This window comes from Dendrobates tinctorius, unplaced genomic scaffold, assembly GCF_039654945.1.
Source record: "Dendrobates tinctorius isolate UK_male_01 unplaced genomic scaffold, ASM3965494v1 ptg000029l, whole genome shotgun sequence".
Lineage (NCBI taxonomy): Eukaryota > Metazoa > Chordata > Amphibia > Anura > Dendrobatidae > Dendrobates > Dendrobates tinctorius.
In genome coordinates, this window is record NW_027361697.1 from 37,717,252 (window position 1) to 37,740,642 (window position 23,391).

At 46.4% G+C, this 23,391-nt stretch overlaps 1 protein-coding gene across 7 annotated transcripts in view; it reads right to left on the reverse strand.

Annotated features, from left to right (window-relative positions):
• The window catches only part of PBX1 (PBX homeobox 1), a 201,572-nt gene that overhangs the window by 79,743 nt on the left and 98,438 nt on the right, over positions 1-23,391 (reverse strand). The window lies entirely within an intron of this gene.

A 23,391-nucleotide genomic window follows, 5' to 3' on the forward strand; every position in this document is an offset into this window, starting at 1 on the left:
ACATACCCTTAGTCATCTCTCCTAAGTTCCCCATACAAATTAATGGTCGGCTTGGCCGAGCAGTCATGTGTTTCGACAGTGAAGAATGCAGAAATCGGTCAGCAGATGCTCAACTCTTGATCACCCAAATCGGTCGGGCATTAAACTACAAACTGCCCACAACATCTATTGGGGTGGAGGAAGCGTTAGGAGGACCCCACACAGATTGCTATTGGCAGAATTGGCCAACTTTAGCATGGGAATCCTAATACACTAAAGGTCTCAATGTACCGTACATTAGACAGACTCATCCGATCCGGTGTACAGCCATCTCTCCTGTACACAGGATCCTCGATCGGACAAGCTGGTGTTCTCTATGAGTAGGACGCCGACAGGCATCTCTGCCAGCAGCTTATCTCTGCGAGAACAAAGTGATCGGTGGTCCCAAATCGGACATGTCCGATCTAAAGTTCCCCTGATCAGTTGATCTGCGCCCCTTGCACATTCGAGGTAGAGCCGAATTCTTCGATAGTTGGCCAACATTAATGGCTCGAAACAAAGTAGCTAAAAAAATAAAAAAAACAGGATGAAATAAGAGGTGCAAATTATCTGATAGAGAGAAAGCTAAAGATGATAAAACTTTAAAATGGATACTCCAGTCATAACATGCTATGCCTTATACAAAAACAGGGGCTTTATAAGAGGCTCAGATACAAAGTGCTTGACAAATGCTGACACCACAAACGGGTAGCGAGCTACCACCCTACGTCATGACTTGTGTCCATAATTAATTCTATTTTTTTTTTTTTTTTTAATGGTGCCTATAGCTAACAATCCAAATACTAAGGTTTCTTCCCATTAGAGTCTTTATACAATGTGAAACCGTTAATTGAACCGTATCTAAAATCAACCACTTTCAGATGATCAAGGCATCAGATATTTGTCACAATCATTTGAAAACATGGTGAATGATTCTGACTCCCGGCTATTGGGCACAGATGATATCAACTCAAACAGTGTTTTGCCCATTGGGGACAGAGGACATCTTGGTTATCCAACAATTTGATTGTTTCCCTTTTCTGCTCAGTTTTTATTATTTTACAGTTTACTGTTTGGAGGAAGCACACAGCATAGAAGAGTCAGGGGTATTAATGGAGTTAGAAAATGAGACATTTTGCAGCGAGTATGAAATAGACAGATCAAGGCTTTTATAATCCAGGTATACAGCAATTCAAATTAGAAGAAAGGTTTCCCTAGATACAAAGTTAATTAAATTGTGGCCTTTGGCTAATTAGGCTGTTGTCAATTTTTATACTCCCCAAGGCATTAGTGTGACGCAGGCACCAGCAGACATGCTAGATGTTACAGACAGTTATCGGAATACCGATGCATTGCTCACCTTCACTGAACCTACATGGATATGAGAGAATTGCTTAAATAGTAATTCTCTAATAGAGCATCATTTTTGAACTATAACAGGTGAACCTTCATTTTAACCCCTATGTGATAGGGGTGATTTTCCATTTTGCATTTCAGTTTTTTCCTCCCCAAGAGCCATAACTAAATTTTTCCATTGAAAAAGCTGTAGGAGGGCTCGTGTATTGCGGGACAAGTTGTAGTTTTGAATGACATGATTTATTTTAACATAGAAGAATGTACTGGAAAATGGAAAAGAAAAACTCAGTGCAGTGAAATCACAAAAAGAAAAACGCAACTCCCGCATGGCTTTTCAGGGTTTGTTTTTATGGTGTTGGTTGTGCAGTAAAAAAAAAAAAAAAAAGGCATGGAACTATTACTCTGCAGGCCAGTATGGAGAGATCACACTTACAAAAAATGTTATATTTAGTAATGAGAAAACAAAAAAAACAACGTTTAAACTTTTCTGTTGATGGACTTGTGTGAGGGCTTTTTATGCGGTGAGTTAATGATTTTATTGATACAATTTTGAGATTGATACTATTAAAATTTAGTTAATTTTCTTATTGCATTTTTTTTCTCTTTACGGTTTTTAGTGCAGTTTCTTTAAATATTTTTATAGATGGGTTATTTACAGACATGGAAGTACCAAGTTTATTTCTATTCCTTTATTTGTAATGGGGGAGGGGAATATAATCTCACTGTTGATCCCTGTATTACCTGTACACTATATACAGAGCTCCTGTGTATAATGTCACCAGTGGTAATATTCGTGTTATTAGTATTGTGGCTTTTATTCATCATTATTGTACTGTTATTCGGTCACTATGTGATGGTAATATGTGGTATGGTCATGGTGTGGTGGTATTTCTCCTAGAATGTGATATTATTGGTCTTGGTATAGTGGATTGTGTGTCTGGAGGTCACTTGTTCTCTCCGATATCAATAAGGGGAAGATTATATATTTCCAATAGAGGTTAATTACTTGGACATTTAATCTCTCCCTGTCCTGTGACTATTACACAGTAGCAAATATGCACTTAGAGATACTCTGGTAAAACAAAAATAATCGCCTATACTAAGGCCTTAGGCCACGTTCAGTATTTGGTCAATATTTTACCTCAGTATCCAAAACCAGGAGTGGGTGATAAATACAGAAGTGGTGACGTGTTTCTATTATACTTTTCCTCTGATTGTTCTGTAGGGTTCAGACAGGTTCTCAGGATGCAGTGACGAGACACGAGACTGAGTGTGATTGGTAAAATAAATATTTATAAATTGGTGCCGCTGGGGCTGTGCTGAACAAATCAAATGGGCAACAACAAACTGTCCTCGCAGGGACTCAATAACATTTACAGCACTTTTCCTTATACTAAATGCGACTAATCCGGCTAGTCCAGGTGTTGTAGGCCACGTACGGCCGAAATAAGGGTCCTTAGTTCCTATGGACAACTTATCCTTCCAGGCGTCGTTCAGGATCGCAGATGCGTCCGCTCAGAGGTCGCTGATGCGGCTGCCTTGACGCCCCGATGTCCCGGGATGATTTGAGTTCAACGGGCCCTGGAGGATCTGTGCTGGTGGGGCACAACAGGCGCTGAAGAATTTGTGCCGGTGGGGCGCAACAGGCCCTGAAGAAATGGTGCCGGTGGGGCGCAACAGGCCCTGAAGAAATGATGCCGGTGGGGCGCAACAGGCCCTGAAGAAATGATGCCGGTGGGGCGCAACAGGCCCTGAAGAAATGATGCCGGTGGGGCGCAACAGGCCCTGAAGAAATGATGCCGGTGGGGCGCAACAGGCCCTGAAGAAATGATGCCGGTGGGGCGCAACAGGCCCTGAAGAAATGATGCCGGTGGGGCGCAACAGGCCCTGAAGAAATTATGCCGGTGGGGCGCAACAGGCCCTGAAGAAATTATGCCGGTGGGGCGCAACAGGCCCTGAAGAAATTATGCTGGTGGGGCGCGGTGATGACGCAGTCTCTAAATCTACCGTTCACCAGTCTCTGCCCAGAGTCCCTCAGCAAACCAGATTGGGGCCTCTACTGCCGCCTGTAGTGAGGTGGAGCCCCCTGGGGCCGGTGATGACAGGGCCGCAGTTGTGGAAGAAGGCAGGGGGGCAGGGTCCTGACCGCTGTAAATGAATGGTGTATAGTCGCAGCAGTCAGTGGAGGTCGTGGACTTATCACAGCAGGACGGGAAACAGCGGGGGCGGCTATATGCGACCGTATGAGGGGAGCGGCCGCCGGTGCAAGGCTCTCATGTGTCACTAGTCGGTAAGTCCGTGGCTTTCCTTTCAAAGGGCCCTGTCGGTCTCTCCACAACACACCGTTCACTCCCTCGGTCCTCTCTGTCTCACCCGACTTCTTGTCTGGCTCTCTGTCAACTGCCACTTCAGCGCGCCCCCTGCTCCTGTTAAGCTTGCCACGCCCCCTGTTTCCCTGACAACTTCAGTCAAGTCTTTTCTTTTACTGTCCTCTCAGCATCGTTCCCTCAGGAACCCTGATGGCGGTCCCCTGGACACGTGTGCCTTCACTGTCTGGGAGTCCTCCTCCCAACACTCCCCCCACCCTGTAAGCTCGCCAGTCCTTGGGCGAGGGCTTTAGTCTATTGAGTTCAATCTGTAGGGGTTTAATGTTCGTTGCCATATGAATTGATCTTGCTCATATCGTTCAGGGGGTTTGCCGGCTGTTGACCGCTCGGAGCGTCTAAGTTCAACTGGAGTAGAGTCGTCTGGGGTGGTGGACATCAGTTGGCTGGTTGGTGCAGGCGGGCTAATTGTGTCAGATGATTCATTACTGAGTGGAGGGCCTCCGGGTCCTGGGAGACCATCTTCGTCGTCGTCCGGGTCCCAACATACGGAAGACGGTTCAGATGTCGACGGGATAGACTCTGGTTGCTTCGGGTCGGAGGAAGTGCATGGGCGTAACATATTATGATGCACAACACGAGTGGGCAGTGTTTCATCCTCTTCAGGTTGTATTTCGTACACCGGTCCGTCAGGATGGATACGGCGTAAGACCCGATAAGGACTATCTTCCCAACGCGGCTCCAGTTTGTTCTGGGGGCGTTGATCTAGTACAAGCACCCGGTCTCCGCTTTCGAGGTGAGGAGGCGGGGTTGCATTCTTCCCTGGGTGCTCCCAGTCTCGGAGCTGGGTGTGTACAATCCAGTGAAGAGTTTGCAGCCGGTGGTGATGATTTCGGACTCAATATGACACTCCAGTCCAGGGCTGAGGCTCTTCGGGGTCTAACTCCACCTCCGTGATCCCTTTACCTTCCCGCCCAAACAGGGAATAGGGGGTATAGCCAGTCACTCGATGTACCCTATTGTTATAGACCCAAACTAATTCGGAAACATATTCGGCCAACGGACCTTCTTGTCACTCTCCAGAGTGCGCAACATCTGAATCAATGTCCGATTAAATCGTTCACAAGCCCCATTCCCTTGCGGGTGATACGGTGTGGTCCGGGATTTGTCAATTCCATAGAGGTGACGTAATTCTTCCATGACTTTTCCCCAAAAAAATGCTCCCTGATCAGAATGTATTCGTTGAGGACAGCCGTATACTTGTATAAAGTTTCTACAAATTGTGGAGGCAGCTGACTCTGCGGTCTGATCCCGAGTGGGGGTGACCACAGCGAACTTGGTGAAATGATCTACCATAACGAGAGAGTTCGTATCCCTGAAATGCGGGTCCAATGGTCAGATAATCCACCGTCAGAAGCTCAAGGGGTGCTGAGGTCACAATAGTCTGTGTTGCGGCTCGCTGAGCGGGTGGTTTGTCTAGTTCACACAGGCGGCAGGTTTGGCAAATTTCATCCACAACAGCCGGCAAGCGCGGGTGGTAAGCTTTCTGTTGCAGCCATTGCAAAGTTTTTTTTGTTCCGAAATGGGCCCTTTTTTCGTGAGCCTCCCGAGCCAGTACGTGAAGTTAGGCTCCTGGCGTAACCACCTGCCAAACAGTGATTGAGGTTGTTTGTGATGTTATTTTACGATACAATAATCCCTTTCAGATAACCAACCTCTCCCATTGTCGCAGCATAAGCAACAGGTCCTGGGTCAAATTTTGCCGTTGAGAGTCAGTGGGTAATTGCCCAGCGGCGACCCATGTCCTTAGAAGGCCAACCTCTTCGTCTTCTTGTTGCTGTTGTATCCACTTATCCCGGGAGTGTTCCAGTATGCCCTTTGGGGTCTCAGAGGAAGATATCTTTTTATTGTCGGTTGTGAGCAGGGTAGCAGTGAGAGCAAACAGTATTTCCTCTCCTTCCAATTCTTCGTCTCGATTCTGCCCTGGAGTTGTATGTCGAATCCTGTAGAGGGCGTCTGCATGGATATTCTTGGCCCCTCTTTTGTAGATAATCTTATAATTGTACTTCGCCATCCGTGCCACCCATCGTTGTTCCAGAGCCCCCAATTTGGCGTTTTCCAAATGAGCCAGCGGGTTGCTGTCAGTTCGCACTACCACCTCAGAGCCCGCTAGGTACTCTGCGAATCTCTCAGTCATAGCCCACACCACTGCGAGGAGCTCGAGCTTAAAAGAGCTGTAATTGTCAGGGTTACGCTCGGAGTCATGGAGTGAGCAACTTTCATATGCGATCACTCTCTCCCGGCAATCCTGAACCTGTGACAACATAGCCCCCAGCCCGTGAAGACTCCCGTCAGTGTGCAAGATGAACGGTTGAGAGAAATCCGCATAAGCCAACACTGGAGCATCGGAGAGCGCAGCCTTGAGGTCCCGGAAGGCCTCTTCCTGAGGGTGTTGCCACTGGATCTTTCGCCTTTGAGACCCAGCGGGAGCCCCCTTCAGCAGGTCATGCAGGGCTCGAGCTCGACATGCAAAATTCTTTATGAAGCGACGGTAATATCCGGCTAACCCCAGAAAAGCCCGCACATCTTTCACCGTCCCGGGGGTAGGCCATTCCTGGGTAGCAGCCACCTTCTCACGGGATGGCCTCACACCCTCCGCCGAAACGACATGACCCAGATACTCAATCTGAGAGCGCAATAGGTGGCATTTCTGAAGCTTCACCTTCAACCCGTACTTTTGCAACCGGCTGAGTACCAGTCCCAACCGCTTCAGGTGGTCCTCAAAGGTGGCGGCATAGACGATGATGTCGTCCAGATAGATCAACGTAGCCTCAAAATTGAGATCTCCCAGACACCGCTCCATCAATCGCTGAAAGGTCCTGGGGGCGCTGGCCAGCCCGAACGGCATCCGATTAAACTCAAACAGTCCCATGGGCAATATGAACGCCATCTTGGCTCTATCATCCTCGGATATGGGCACCTGCCAGTACCCACTGGCCAAGTCCAGGGTCGAAAAATATGTTGCTTTGCCCAATGCAGACAGAGATTCTTCTATGCGGGGCAGTGGGTATGAGTCTTTAATAGTGCAAGCATTCAGTTTACGATAATCCACACAGAATCGTAGTGTACCACCTTTCTTCCGGACCAACACGATTGGGGCCGCCCAGGGGCTTTGACTTTCCCGTATCACCCCTTTTTGCAGCATTTGGGCCAGCAAAGTTTTCACCTCTTGATAGAGTTGTGGCAGAATCTGTCGATATCGTTCCCGGATAGGGGCTGCTCCTGCTGTGGGGATTTCATGAGTGATGGCGGTGGTACACCCAAAATCGTCCTCATGACTAGCAAATACTTCATGGTACTGTAACAGCAATGTTTTTATCTGTGAAAGCTGGGCTGCAGTTAATCCAGAAAGCTCGGCCCGCATCTGCTCCAAAATATTTCGGCCCTTCTCTTGTGCCGAGACTTCGTGGGCCTGTAAGGTTCGTATTGTTACTTCCCAATGATCCTCGGGGTGTACTTGTAATTGAACCCCAGGAGCTGGCAGCACTTCTTCTAAAGGCCTTACTAGTTTGGACAGTACAGTCCGTGCTTTCAGAACAGCGTCTCGTTCTTCAAGGTTAACGCAGCGCACCAGGACGGCTCCTTTTTGCACAGTAGCCAGGGAACGGGCCACTAGTATGCCAGGAGGTAAGCGCTGAGTGACATGGCTCCACCTGCACCTCCACACCCTCCAAGGGTATCGGGGCTCGAATGGGCAGGGCCACCACAGTCTGTCCAGGAGGTAACACAAGCAGGGGAGTCGCTGGCGTGATGACCTTACCCAGAGCCTCGCCTTCCTGACGGTCCTGATGTACCCATGCTCCCCGCACCAGCTGCTGGAATACCTGTCCCTGGGCTGTGCGAGAACCCCACTGCTTCAGAATCCTCTGTGTAGGGTCATTGAGCAGTAGGTTGCCGAACTCTCGTAGGACATTCATGCCTAGGGTGACGGGGTGTTGCTAAACAGCTTCTCCTTGAGTCAGTACCACCCCTCTGCGACCAAGGGATTTACCACACAGCGTCACTTGCACCCACACAACCCCGGCAGTTGGTTGGCAGCTACTAGTCTGATCACGGGCCCCCACTGAGGCCTGGCTGCTTCCGGGAAGTTCTGTTGAAAGTACGTTGCAGGCATAGTGGTTACTTGTGACCCTTTGTCCACCAGGCACCGGACGGCCTGGCCCTCCACTTCTGCCCAAACCACCGGACATTTTGCTACCAAGTCTTCGGGACTTCCACCACCCCAGTTGTGGTTTTCGGCTCCGAGCGGCGTCCCCCCAGCCCGGAGCCCTTTAGTTTAATGGCCGCCGGGGTGGGTATCTCCCACGCCGCGGACACTCTCGGGCGAAGTGGCCTGGTTCTCCACACTCAAAACACCGGGCCTGTGTAGGCTGACCACCCCGCAGGAGCGTGATCCCCAGGAGCCGGGGTTAAAGCTAGGTCGACCAGTCCCGGTCTCTGTTCTCCTGTTTACTTCGGCCAACTCGCCCTTAATACTTTTCAGCTCTTGCTTCATCTCTTCCACCCACTGAGCCTCCTCGACTACATTCGCGGAGGCCCCCACACCTCGGACTTTACCCATGGGGACCGCCATCCCCTGATCCTGCTCTCGAGCACGTGCCTGACTTCCCACCTCTGAAAAATCTATTCGGGGATTCATACCGATCTGTTCCCGCAGTGCCTGTTTGACTAATGGATCTCGCAAACCAGTCACCAGTAGGTCACGTAGGGTAATGTCAACAGGTCCTGCCCCTACCCCGTCCTTTCTTTCTATAGCCGTATGCAATTCTTGGAGGACATTCATATACTCTGTGTCTCCCCCTCTACTTGCATCCGACTAAACAAACGGGTTCTTATCTCTCCCACATCAGTAGGGTCCCCATGGGTCTGTTCTACTATCTGTAACACTTTTTCAAAAGTGTTACGGTGCCCCGGAGGTTTCAACATCACTGACCTCCGCACCTCCCTGTCCAGTGCCATGAGTGCCACCTCGGCCTCCAGATCAGGGGTCATTGGGTGCATCCGGAAGAGCCCCCGCATCCGCTCTGTCCAGCTCCATAACTTAGTATTGGAGCCGGAAAATCTAGGCAGGTTGTTCAGCATGGCCCCCAATGATATGCTGGTACGGGGACCCTCCTCATTTGTAGAGTTCACAGCTCTACCCTGATCTGGGGCACCACTGTCTGTGCTCGGAGACTGCATCCTGCCAACTACGCCAAGTGTAGGGTTCAGACAGGTTCTCAGGAAGCAGTGACGAGACACGAGACTGAGTGTGATTGGTAAAATAAATATTTATAAACTGGTGCCACTGGGGCTGTGCTGAACAAATCAAATGGGCAACAACAAACTGTCCTCGCAGGGACTCAATAACATTTACAACACATTTCCTTATATTAAATGCGACTAATCCGGCTAGTCCGGGTGTTGTAGGCCACGTACGGCCGAACTAAAGGTCCTTAGTTCCTATGGACAACTTATCCTTCCAGATGTCGTTCAGGATCGCAGATGCGGCCGCACAGAGGTCGCTGATGCGGCTGCCTTGACGCCCCGATGTCCCAGGATGATTTGGGTTCGACGGGCCCTGGAGGATCTGTGCTGGCGGGGCACGACAGGCCCGGAAGAATCTGTGCCGGCGGGGCACAACAGGCCCTGAAGAATCTGTGCCGGCGGGGCACAACAGGCCCTGAAGAATCTGTGCCGGCGGGGCACAACAGGCCCTGAAGAATCTGTGCCGGCGGGGCACAACAGGCCCTGAAGAATCTGTGCCGGCGGGGCACAACAGGCCCTGAAGAAACAGTGCCGGCGGGGCACAACAGGCCCTGAAGAAACAGTGCCGGTGGGGCACAACAGGCCCTGAAGAAACAGTGCCGGTGGGGCACAACAGGCCCTGAAGAAACAGTGCTGGTGGGGCACAACAGGCCCTGAAGAAACAGTGCCGGTGGGGCACAACAGGCCCTGAAGAAACAGTGCCGGTGGGGCACAACAGGCCCTGAAGAAACAGTGCCGGTGGGGCACAACAGGCCCTGAAGAAACAGTGCCGGTGGGGCACAACAGGCCCTGAAGAAACAGTGCCGGTGGGGCACAACAGGCCCTGAAGAAACAGTGCCGGTGGGGCACAACAGGCCCTGAAGAAACAGTGCCGGTGGGGCACAACAGGCCCTGAAGAAATGGTGCCGGTGGGGCGCGGTGATGACGCAGTCTCTAAATCTACCGTTCACCAGTCTCTGCCCAGAGTCCCTCAGCAACCCAGACGGGGCATCTACTGCCGCCTGTAGCGAGGTGGCGCCCCCTGGGGCCGGTGACGACAGGGCCGCAGCTGTAGAAGAAGGCAGGGGGGCAGTGTCCTGACCGCTGTAAAGGAATGGTCTATAGTCGCAGCGGTCAGTGGATGTCGTGGACTTGTCACAGTAGGACGGGAAACAGCGAGGCGGCTGTATGCGACCGTATGAGGGGAGCGGCCGTCGGTGCAAGGCTCTCACGTGTCACTAGTCGGTAAGTCCGCGGCTTTCCTTTCACAGGGCCCTGTCGGTCTCTCCACAACACACCGTTCGCTCCCTCGGTCCTCTCTGTCTCACCCAACTTCTTGTCTGTTGTCTGGCTCTCTGTCAACTGCCACTTCAGCGAGCCCCCTGCTCCTGTTAAGCTTGCCACGCCCCGTTTCCCTGACAACTTCAGTCAAGTCTTTTCTTTTACTGTCCTCCCAGCATCGTTCCCTCAGGAACCCTGATGGCGGTCCCCTGGGCACGTGCGCATTCACTGCCTGGGAGTCCTCCTCCCCACAGTTCCACTCCTGATTTCGGCTTAAAAATAAGTGACGTAAAATCCTGAATGTGGCCTAAGGGCAAGTGATAAGTTATTGATTGGTGGGGGTACGATTGCTGGCACCCGGCCGGTCGGCAGAATGTGGAACTTTTATCTCTTAGTATGGAGAGGCATGTTCAACTCTACCACTGATCCATGCTTTCCCTCAGCGGATGCACACTGCACTTGGCTTTTTCTGTAAGCCCCAAAGAGGATGAATGGATCCTAACTACTGCTGCATTTTAAAATGGGGATAAAAGTGTCTTGTGAGGCATAAAAATTCCCTGTTCTTCCGATCCGTGCAGTTTCCAATGGTCTGATTCCACTGATCAATAAGTTATCACCTACCTAACTTGTGAATCAGTGATAACTTTTTTGTAAAAAAGAACCCGTTCAATGTAAATAACTAATTGTACATCCAAATTATAGTATATGCACAATAAATGTGCAGGAGCCGCCTGTGTTTTACAGTCGACGCTCCACTCTAACAGGTATTTGCATATAGATGTAGGGTGGGCCCCTAGAGTCCATCCCTCCTGTGGGCCCAAGACACCATAGTCCGACCCTGCACGGGAACCAGACACTGGAAGTACTAGTATGTCTAATGCTGGAAAGGGGTTACAAGACATGATCATAGTATAAAAGTCTAATATTAAAAGTGGTTCACTGCAATGCTGGCTATATTCACATGTGACAGATCTGTTAAATCTCCTAAACTGTCATTTTCATCTGAATAGGGCATGCAGAAATTCCATGCATAGGCTAAATATATTCATGTGCAATTATACTCTCAGATAGTAAATGTATGCTTGTGGCAATGTGACAAGGGCTCTGTATCATAGTACTCCATGCATCTTATCTGATGTCAGGGGGCTGGAATAAAGATGATCTGGCAGAGCAAATATTCTATAATTTATCATGGGATAAGTAGTTAAAATGAAGTTTATTGTTAAAAATATTTTGGCTGTTGGGTTTTTCTTTACACTTATTGTAACCGGTCTTCACAAAGTGGTTTAGTTACAGCAGGATAAAGATAAAACAATACCATAGACATATTAGGATATGTCCATGTTGGCTGAAAAAACCTCCACATGCGAATTTAGCAAAAGAAATTGTGCTGTCATAGTCCAACGACCAGTTTGGTCCTAAATGTCAACCGGACGAGGGAAGAGTTCACTTCCACAGGCGACATCCGGGGAGCCTCTAGGATTTCACCAGGCCTAGTTAAGTATAGACTAAGCTCACACAGAGTGATGATTTCACAGGGACAAGTTATTGTCAGGCTGAGGAAGCCAGCTGTATAAGTGAACACTGCCCTGGTCCAGCTAATGCAAAGAACTTGACCCTGGGCAATGGCATTGCAAAACTTTAGTGGACCCATAGCAAAGTCTACATGTGTAACATGGGTATTTGTCACAGAATTCACTAGTTATCTCACCTTTCTACACACACAAAACAAATTGACATACTGAATATTTTTAAATTGTTTAAAAGTATGCCGGATGTGGGCAAAATGTGTTAGTACCTCATTGACATGGGAAATATACAGCATTCTATCCTGTGTAGACTTAGCCCCTAACTATCGCATATTTCAGGATAGTGACAAAAATATGTTCACAGGTAAAAAAGCCACATGGAGCCCTAACAGACAGAAGGAACACTCAGGATCGTGGTACACTGTGGCAGGCTCCACTGATAATCCAGTGTCTTTTTGACATACTAGATATCTGAAGATAACAACTGGATTGGCTTGCTAACAGTAAGTCAAGTACCAATTTGGTGGTGTTCAATCAACTTAATCCTTTAAAATTATTGCTCGATAATGGAGTACAGCAGAAGAGGCTTCATAGGAAACATCAGACAATTTCATGCTTTCAAAAACGGACATTCATTTGCAAAAAGTATTAAAAGGGAACCAGACAGCATGAATGAAGACCTTGGCTTCGTCATTTCAGGCAGGTTATGATTTACTTATACATTTAAATAATGGCCAGGGACAATTCCACATAAATGACTGGTCCAAGAGGCCTATCCTCGTCAACTTCTCCAAGCCCAGTTCTCCTCGACAGACAGGTCTCTCCTTATGCTCAAAAGGGTAAAATCCAAAACATTTTATTTAGATATCCATAAAATAGGTATGCAAAATACAAAAATGCTTGGAGCTATACTGAGTTTAAGAACTTTTCGTTCGAAACGCGTACAGTGTCTCCTCAACCCTCCCTCCGGTTTTCCGGTCGGGTTCATGCATTTTTGCATTTTGCATACCTATTTTATGGATATCTAAATAAAATGTTTGGGATTTTACCCTTTTGAGCTGGACCGTCTTTTCCATATGTTGTCTACTGCCTGACAGAGCTGTGGCCCGTGCTTGAAAGCAACATGGAAGTACAAAGGGTGAGCTGAACACTTTTTTTTTCTCCTTATGCTAACAAGTAGGGAGAGACCCATCACTTAAGGGTTATAAGGCGGGGAGAAGATGCCGGACTGTTGGACTAGTTATTTAAGCAGCATGGTCCCCGGCTGGCTTTTAAGTACCACCCACATGTATTTTCTCTTGACATGTCACAGTGTTTCAGAATAAAGCCTAATCAGCCTGAAATGCCAGAGCTGGTGTCTGACATGTGCTGCCCATGGTTCGAGCAGCATAAATCAGCTGTCAGGCTCACTTTAAGTCCTGATAAATGGAACCATATTGACCTAGCACCTTCTTCTCTGCCCCAGCTGTTGTGTTCCTCCTTTTCCACTCTGCTTTCATTAAGCTTTTACATTACACCCACTTTGTGATAAATATTCCACACGTCTTTATATCCATTACCTCTTGGACGGGGGCCGTTTTTAATGTCCTGTCAGCACACTGGACCTCACACCCCATTCATTTCAATTGTACCTGCTACAACAGCCACTGACTCCTCATCGCTCAACGGATGATGGCAATAAACATCGGACACATGCTCTTAAATGCATGTACTATATATAAATGCTGGCAGAAAAATGGTCAGAACGACATGGTTTAACTCTCTAGGTAGAGTCATGAGGCAGCAGAATGACAAAAACATCAACCCGAGAACGTGACAAACTGCTTTCCATATTGAAACAAGACCATTTGACAACTTCTAGGTCTACACCTACCATCACACAATAAGCGTGGCCAATTTATGAATTATAATAATTGAATGAAATCCACGCAGAGTAAAGACGTAATCTAGAATGATATAGGCTGGGCAGATTCCATCGACAGCCTGGAGGATTAGGAGCACCACAACCTCACACATTTTTTTTTCCCCATCTATATCCACACAAAAGACAACACGTACATGAGAACACACATTTATTTAGAGAGAAGGCAGCCTCAGACTGAGAACAGAGACACAGGCAGGGTCTGATCGCTGCCTCCTCCTGCTCTGTCAGTTTTGCTATTAAAGCAGCGTCCTAAATTATTGATCCCCCGTCCCCATCAGTAGCACAGTCACGTTCCCGATATCAGGATCTGAAGCTCTGCGGCTTCTCTGCAGCAGCCCAAGAAATAATTAGGAGGGATTCTCATTAAAGCAGAGCCAGAGGTTGAGTTAGAGGGGGCCATGAGTTGCGAAATATAGACCAGCGAGGCCAGGGCAGGAAGAGTAACAGGGGTGGTAAAGCTAAGAAACGGTGAAAGCAGAAAAGACAATGTACAAGGAGCAGGCAGCGGGGAAATGGAGAAAAATGACAATACAAAGACTAAGTGGAGAAGATGGAAGGAGACAGAAAAATTATAAGAAAAAAAAAAAGAAAAAATATTTCGCGGATGAAAATAAGGGAGGGGGAGAGGCTTAGACAAAACCTATGGAGCAGAGGCGGTGTCAGACGAGGTAAAGGGTAGAAAAACACTAAGCATAGGACTAAAGGCATTCAACACAAAAGGTACAAAGGTACAATTACCAAAGAATATACCGTAATTGTGTATCTATTTGGTATTGCAGAAAAAGCACACAGATGCCGAGGAGCGCTCCTTACCTGGTGGGGTGCTCCCTTTTTAGACAGGTGCCATACTTTAGGTGTTTGAGTCAGGATATTAACCGTCTTTGGGGTTTATGGGAATAGAGACATTGACAGTATGGGAGGAGGAGAGGAGGGGGATGCGGGTGCATAAGAAGAGTAGTCAGTGGTCCATGTGTAAAGAGTGACAATAACAACCATACAGTCTTTGTGCTGGATATGCTGCAGTGATTTTTGGAAAGATATTAAAAAAGTAGCAATGTGAACGCATCTGTTCCCAGCTGACAAACAAGCGCTGGTAGAAGAGAAGCTGGGAACATTTCACCTCTGCTGGCTGGGCTTTCTTATCAGCTTGTATAAGGTGTTAATGACTGGTAAGGACCAGGACTTCCTAGGGAAGCCATTGTGGCATGTCTCAGCAGAGTGTCACCATAGATAGGCATAGCATAGGGGACAGTTAGACATGGCCAATTCTCATTGCCTATGCCATTACATAAGAAATATTTGGGCTCCGATCTGTCCTTTTCTACAATATCGTGGATGTTCCTGCGCCAACATTCTGGAAATCCCATCTTGACAAGCGGTGTAGTTATAACATTAGGTCAATATCACAATATAAAAATATATACAGTTACAGTTGTGGCCAAAAGTATTGACACCCCTGCAATTCTGTCAGATAATACTCAGTTTCTTCCTGAAAATGATTGCAAACACAAATTCTTTGGTATTATCTTCATTTAATTTGTCTTAAATGAAAAAACACAAAAAGAATTGCCCTAAAGCCAAATTGGATATAATTACACACCAAACATAAAAAGAGGGTGGACAAAAGTATTGGCACTGTTCGAAAAATCATGTGATGCTTCTCTAATTTGTGTAATTAACAGCACCTGTAACTTACCTGTGGCACCTAACAGGTGTTGGCAATAACTAAATCACACTTGCAGCCAGTTGACATGGATTAAAGTTGACTCAACCTCTGTCCTGTGTCCTTGTGTGTACCACCTTGAGCATGGAGAAAAGAAAGAAGACCAAAGAACTGTCTGAGGACTTGAGAAACCAAATTGTGAGGAAGCATGAGCAATCTCAAGGCTACAAGTCCATCTTCAAAGACCTGAATGTTCCTGTGTCTACCGTGCGCAGTGTCATCAAGAAGTTTAAAGCCCATGGCACTGTGGCTATCCTCCCTAGATGTGGACGGAAAAGAAAAATTGAGAAGAGATTTCAATGCAAGATTGTGCGGATGTTGGATAAAGAACCTCGACTAACATCCAAACAAGTTCAAGCTGCCCTGCAGTCCGAGGGTACAGCAGTGTCAACCCGTACTATCCGTCGGCATCTGAATGAAAAGGGACTGTATGGTAGGAGACCCAGGAAGACCCCACTTCTTACCCCGAGACATAAAAAAAGCCAGGCTGGAGTTTGCCAAAATTTACCTGAAAAAGCCTAAAACGTTTTGGAAGAATGTTCTCTGGTCAGAAGAGACAAAAGTAGAGCTTTTTGGGCAAAGGCATCAACAGAGTTTACAGGAGAAAAAAAGAGGCATTCAAAAAAAAAAAACACAGTCCCTACAGTCAAACATGGCGGAGGTTCCCTGATGTTTTGGGGTTGCTTTGCTGCCTCTGGCACTGGACTGCTTGACCATGTGCATGGCATTATGAAGTCTGAAGACTACCAACAAATTTTGCAGCATAATGTAGGGCCCAGTGTGAGAAAGCTGGGTCTCCCTCAGAGGTCATGGGTCTTCCAGCAGGGCAATGACCCAAAACACTTCAAAAAGCACTAGAAAATGGTTTGAGAGAAAGCACTGGAGACTTCTAAGGTGGCCAGCAATGAGTACAGACCTGAATCCCATAGAACACCTGTGGAGAGATCTAAAAATGGCAGTTTGGAGAAGGAACCCTTAAAATATCAGGAACCTGGAGCAGTTTGCCAAAGAAGAATGGTCTAAAACTCCAGCAGAGCATTGTAAGAAACTCATTGATGGTTACCGGAAGCGGTTGGTCCCAGTTATTTTGGCTAAAGGTTGTGCAACCAAGTATTAGGCTGAGGGTGCCAATACTTTTGTCTGGCCCATTTTTGGAGTTTTGTGTGAAATAATCAATGTTTTGCTTTTTGCTTCATTCTCTCTTGTGTTTTTTCATTTAAAACAAATTAAATGAAGATAATAATACCAAAGAATTTCTGTTTGCAATCATTTTCAGGAAGAAACTGAGTATTATCTGACAAAATTGCAGGGGTGTCAATACTTTTGGCCACAACTGTATATAAAAATAATTGAGAATGCAGATAAATGCTTTTGGTGCACAAAGAAAATATGACAACCATCCATTCTTCAGCTGTTAATGATCTTATAGAAGTGGAGTGACCACCAAACTACTGTATATTCTCTAAGACACGTGTCTATACACACACAGCATGGAGAGAATTGTCTACAGGGTACAAAATACAACCAAAAGACAGAGAAAGAGGGTCTGGAGCAGCCGCTCTGATCTCCGTCATTAATCAAAAGCTCTGATTTATGTTGCATAAATCAGATAAATAAACGGAGAAGGAGAAAGCTGTGATATTTAATGTCAACATCCTGTATTTTATAAGACAGATTCCTCTACGCACAGCTAATCAAAACCATGCAAATCCAAAGCAGTGCTCGCCGCATCACCTCCCCGTGATTATCTTATTGCCACTTAATGTAATGAGCCAGCCAGGAGGATGCGGGCAAGTCACAAAAGAGCTGGAGCAGGGGCATGAAAAACACAGACGCGAGGGGAGGGAGACAATCAGGGCGAAGAAGGAGAAAAAAGGGACCGAGTATAGGATGGAAGGTAAAATCAATGAAGAAACTGGAAAGGTTAGATGGGGTTATATAGAGTGTAAAGGCAAAAAGCAGGCCAACATATGAAATAGAGGTCAATAGGAAGGAAGAGAGAAATCTACAGTAAAGGGCAAAGAGCCAGCAATGTTGTCACACAATGTAAAAAAAAAAGGCAAAAACAGCATAATAACTGCAAGAAAAATAAAACAAAGCTCTGAGTCACACGGATCTATAACTTTAATGGATGTGCGAATGGATCTACCCAGAACTATGGGTTCTAGTGCCATCACAAAATATAAATATATATATTCCAGGGGTCAAGTAAGACTGCATTGACACATCTAAGCGCTGTTCAATATTTTATCATTTAATGTTAACACTAGGAAGAATTTTAAGAAATTGTAAGAATTTTCTGATGTCAACTACAAGTGCATGCACACATCTGTGTGACATAATGAAGTGCTGTCCCGATTTTTTATCAGACAATACTCAGGCCCATAGAGCAGAATGGATATATTCATACATCCTTAAGGCTATGTGCACACGCTGCAGATTCACCTGCGTTTTTTTCCGCGTGGATCCGCAGGTAAAACCGCAGGTCAAGTGACCTGCAGTTTATCTGTGGATTATCCTGCGGTTTTGCCCTGCGGTTTCACACCTCTACTATGGTAAAGGTGTGAAACCGCTGAGGAAACCGCCCAAACAATTGACATGCTGCGGTTTGTAAACCGCGCGGAAAAAAAATGCACCGTGAGCACAGCGTTTTTGAAAACGCATAGGCTTTCATTGTACTGTACCATGTCAGCGGAACTGCTGCGTTTCCGCAGGGCCAAAACCGCTGCGGAAACGCAGCAGAATCCGCAATGTGTGCACATAGCCTAAGGCTTCTTTTACACTTGCCGTGTTTTTTGCGGCCCGTTATGCAAATACGGTCTTCACGGTGTACCGCAAAGTCAACACACTGGGCAAGCTTCCGTTGTTTTTGTGGCCCCATTGATTTCAATGGGGGCCGTGTCCGTAAGCCATGAAAAATACCGAGCAAGCCCTCACGGCCATACGGCGTACGACGCTCCGACAAATTTTTATGGCCCATTTTTGCGGCCCCATAGAAATCTATGGCCCTCAAAAACACGGCAAGTGTAAAAGAAGCCTAAAATTACGGATCATAGCCTTAGATCCAAGTGACTCTGCTTGTTCTATTCCAATCAGAGTTTGCAGACCAGAAATCGGCCATGAAAGTTTATGGGGATCCATGAAAAAAGGAGGCAAATTAGAAGGCTTCTGAAATCCGACCAGTGTAACTGTGCCTGATGGATTCGTTGCTTAATGATGCTTTTATTCAAATTTTGTTTGACCTTCAATGCATCTTGTCATTGGCTTGGAAGAAAAAAAGAAAAAAAAAATTTAAAGAAACAAAACAAAAACAAGTACCGTTAGGTTGACACCTGAGGAGAGAGAGAAAAAAAATGGCTTTCTGGATGGTAACACTCAAACAAATGTGTGAATGCAGCCTAAATGCATACATTAGTAATTCAGGGTAAGTACCGCAAGTCATTAGTTCAAACATTTAGTTGCCATAGCACAAATAAAAAAAAATAAATAAATAAATAAATAAATGCAAACCTGCCACTTTTCCTCTTTGCTATGAATTTGTTTTTTTTTAATAAACTAGTGAGTGCTAAACCTCACCAGCTTTTAAAAGAGGGAAGTGTGCGGCCACAACCCGGACCTCCTTCGCACACGCTGTGCTGCCACCACGCAGTAGACAAGATATAGAGGCTAGATTCTCTAATATATTAAGTTATGATTTGTTGTTATTTTCCATTCAAGTTCTTGTTTATTTCCTCTGCTATTTGATGTAAGCGTCTGCATTGTTATGACTAATTCATGATATGCATTGTTGTACTGTTGAGCCATGTTTTGTGATAAGGTTTATATCAATGCTTTTATTTATATTAGATACATTTACTATATTGTATAATGTATACACACACACGTAGCGTTTCAGCATAGTACAAATCTCAGGAACAGCCAGCCATCCCTATGAGAATAGAAGCTCACAGGTCAATAGAGGGCTTGTGTTCAGAGTCATTGATACAATACAAGGGTACACTTATAAAACCAACATTTTGTCTCCATGGTTACAGACTACAAACAAACCCTACGTGTAGTCAGCACTGAAGCATGAGACCATACACAGACTCTTTGCTTGCAGTTGGATTCTATAGAGACCCCTTAACACTAAATAACAGTACAGAGCTATTTGCAGAGTTGCCTTACTTATTTTATACGCACTAAAGCGACAAAGGACAAAGTTTCAAAAGTGCACAATTATAGGTGGCCAAGATGCCCAGTCTGCATACGATATCCCATTATGCATCCCGCTAGAAAGTGCCAAACCTAGGAACCTCCACGGAATCATACAGCAAATGCCCCCAACAGAGCGATTCTTTAAACATCTATTACAGATAAGAAGGTAAATCACGCTAAAACCAACCCAAATCCCCAAACGCCTCCAAATCATGAACCCATGAGGCTAACTAAAACTGATCCTCAGATTAGGAGGCCCTGCATGTGCTTACAAACCCACCAGCTAGAGAGAATTAGGGGTGCACACATATGCACACAGCCCAAATGCTCCTGCCAGGCAGAATGAAATCCACATTATTTTTAATTAATCCTTAATTAAAATATATTACTCCGCAGATTCGGCAAATCTCTCTTAATATGCAAATGTGGCCCATTCAAGGATATTTACATACCATTAATTAAAACTGAGCATTCTTTCATTCTAACGAGCAGCAGTGCTGTGCCAGGGCGAGAGGAGGGTGCAGGGATTCCACAGAAAAGAGGGGTGGGGGGGGTTCAACAGGTCTGGGAGGGAGGGGTACTGAGGACTGTTTATCAGACACAGAAGGGTATGGATTAAAATGCCTGGTTAAGCAAGTGGAAGAGCACATTAGGCAACGTTGGAGTCTATTCTCCTGCATTAAGAAATGTATTGTTCCAACATCTCACAGCTACAGTCGGAGCAGCACCAGAAGAAAGCTTACCGCATTGGTAGTCAGATCGATCTGTGACAGTCCCTAGCCTAAGAAATGTCAACTTCCAGACAGTGTAGTACTCGCCTTTCTCTCCCGTTAACTATTTCAGCAGCAAAATATTCAATTTACCAAAACTATTCAACCCCTGGGACTGGATAGTGGTTTATTAGATCACCGTGGATTTGGGGTTAGACTTTCTTGCAAGGGGATGGACTTTAGGTTAACACTTATTAAATGCAAATTGAGAATAATCATACCTATGTACCTTGTGTAATGTGAGCATTTAGTAGCAGTACGGTGGCTCAGTGGATAGCATTGCAGCCTTGCAACGCTGGAGTCCTGGGTTGTTCAAGGAGTTTGTATGTTCTCCCCGTGTTTGCATGTGTTTCCTCCCACATTCCAAATGACATACTGATAGGGAATTTAGATTGTGAGCCCCATCAGGGACAGTGATGAGAATGTGTTCAAACTGTAAAGCGCTGCGGAATATGTTAGCGCTATATAAAAATAAAGATTATTATTATTATTGCTGCAGGTCATATTGTATGTGCTCTGCGGATTCTTATATAAAGGGTCAAGCACACGTTTACGGTCTGTTGTCAAATCATTCTGTGAATGAATGCACTGGACAAAACGATGGGGGACAGAAGTGGGACACGCATGTCTGACATGTCATTTATGGCATATATGGGGGATAGACAACAAATATCTTGGCAAATCCCATGATAAACTTCGACCATTGTGAGCTTGCATGGCCGCTGTCAGATACAGCCATTCCCAAGAACAGCTTGGAATAAAGCCTGGACTTAATTACCAACTCCAAGGCAATGACACTGCTGGGCTAGTGTGACCCACCAAGCAAAAGCTGAAAATCTAGCTGTTAGGCCTCTTTCACACTTCAGTTTTTTGCATCAGTTCAAATCCGCCAAAAAGTCAGACAAGCGGATCCGTTCTCAACTGATGTGAACGGATGGAACAGGATCCGTTTTGAGACGGATCCTGAAAATGAGGAAATATAAAGGAAACGCTGGCCGGGAAGGAGAGAGAAAGAGAGAAAGAGAGAAAGAGAGAAAGAGAGAGAAGAGAGAAGAGAGAAAGAGAGAAAGAGAGAAAGAGAGAAAGAGAAAGAAAGAGAGAGAGAGAGAGAAGGAGAGAGAGAGAGAGAGAAGGAGAGAGAGAGAGAGAGAAGGAGAGAGAGAGAGAGAGAAGGAGAGAGAGAGAGAGAGAGAGAGAGAGAAGGAGAGAGAGAGAGAGAGAAGGAGAGAGAGAGAGAGAGAAGGAGAGAGAGAGAGAGAGAGAGAGAAGGAGAGAGAGAGAGAGAGAGAGAGAGAAGGAGAGAGAGAGAGAGAGAAGGAGAGAGAGAGGAGAGAGAGAGAGAGAAGGAGAGAGAGAAGGAGAGAGAGAGAGAGAGAGAGAGAGAGAGAGAGAGAGAGAGAGAGAGAGAGAGAGAGAGAGAGAGAGGAGAGAGAGAGAGAGAGAAGGAGAGAGAGAGAGAGAGAGAGAGGAGAGAGAGAGAGAGAGAAGGAGAGAAGGAGAGAGAGAGAGAGAGAGAGAGAAGGAGAGAGAGAGAGAGAGAGAGAGAGAAGGAGAGAGAGAGAGAGAGAGAGAGAGAGAGAGAGAGAGAGAGAGAGAGAGAGAGAGAGAGAGAGAGAGAGAGAGAAGGAGAGAGAGAGAGAGAGAGAAGGAGAGAGGGAGAGAGAGAAGGAGAGAGGGAGAGAGAGAGAGAGAGAGAGAGAGAGAGAAGGAGAGAGGGAGAGAGAGAGAGAGAGAGAGAGAAGGAGAGAGAGAGAGAGAGAAGGAGAGAGAGAGAGAGAAGGAGAGAGAGAGAGAGAGAAGGAGAGAGAGAGAGAGAAGGAGAGAGAGAGAGAGAGAGAGAGAGAGAGAGGAAGAGAGAGAGAGAGAGAGAGAGAGAGAGAAGGGAGAGAGAGAGAGAGAGAGAGAGAGAGAAGGAGAGAGAGAGAGAGAGAGAGAGAAGGAGAGAGAGAGAGAGAGAGAGAGAGAAGGAGAGAGAGAGAGAGAGAGAGAGAGAGAGAAGGAGAGAGAGAGAGAGAGAGAGAGAGAGAGAGAGAGAGAGAGAGAGAGAGAGAGAGAGAAGGAAGAGAGAGAGAGAGAGAGAGAAGGAGAGAGAGAGAGAAGGAGAGAGAGAGAGAAGGAGAGAGAGAGAGAGAAGGAGGAGAGAGAGAGAGAGAGAGAGAGAGAGAGAGAGAGAGAGAGAGAGAGAGAGAGAAGGAGAGAGAGAGAGAGAGAGAAGGAGAGAGAGAGAGAGAGAGAGAGAGTTTTTTTTGGTCCGGCACCCAGAAAGAATGTCGGGTTAAATGAGTGTCTGGAGGATCCGCCAGAGAAAAAAAACGTTACAAGCTCCGTTTTGAAATCTTTGAGGATGGTGACGGACAGCAACTTTTGGCGGATCCTCAAAAAAAAACGGATGCAACGGACAGCAATCCGTCACAATCCGCCAGTAATGGAAGTCAATGGGGAAAAAAACGGATCCTCAAAATAAAATTGAGGATCCGTTTTTTTTCAAAACCTGGCGGATTGTGACTGATTGTAAAAAACTGAAGTGTGAAAGAGGCCTTAGCCCCATTTCCTTTCTTAACCCTCAGGCTATGTGCACACGTAGGAAAAGTGGTGCAGAATTTTCTGCACAAAATCCGCATCTCCAGGCAAAAACCGCAGCCGCGGATTTGCCGCTGTTTTTATGCGGATTTTGTGCAGTTTTTGCCACTGCGGATTTCTATCATGGAGGGGTCCAGAAACGCTGCAGATCCACACAAAAAGTAGTGACATGCACTTCTTTTAAATCCGCAGCAATTCCGCACAGCTTTTTTTTCCCATTGATTTACATTGTACTGTAAATCACAAAGCGGATCTGCAGCGTTTGTGCGGAAAAAATCCGCTGCGGATCCGCAGCAAATCTGCATTGTGTGCACATAGCCTCAAATTATGCTTTCATGGTCCCTGATCCAATGGCAACTTCTGTAAGCTGCCCACACTCCTGTCTCTGTGAGACATTGTAACC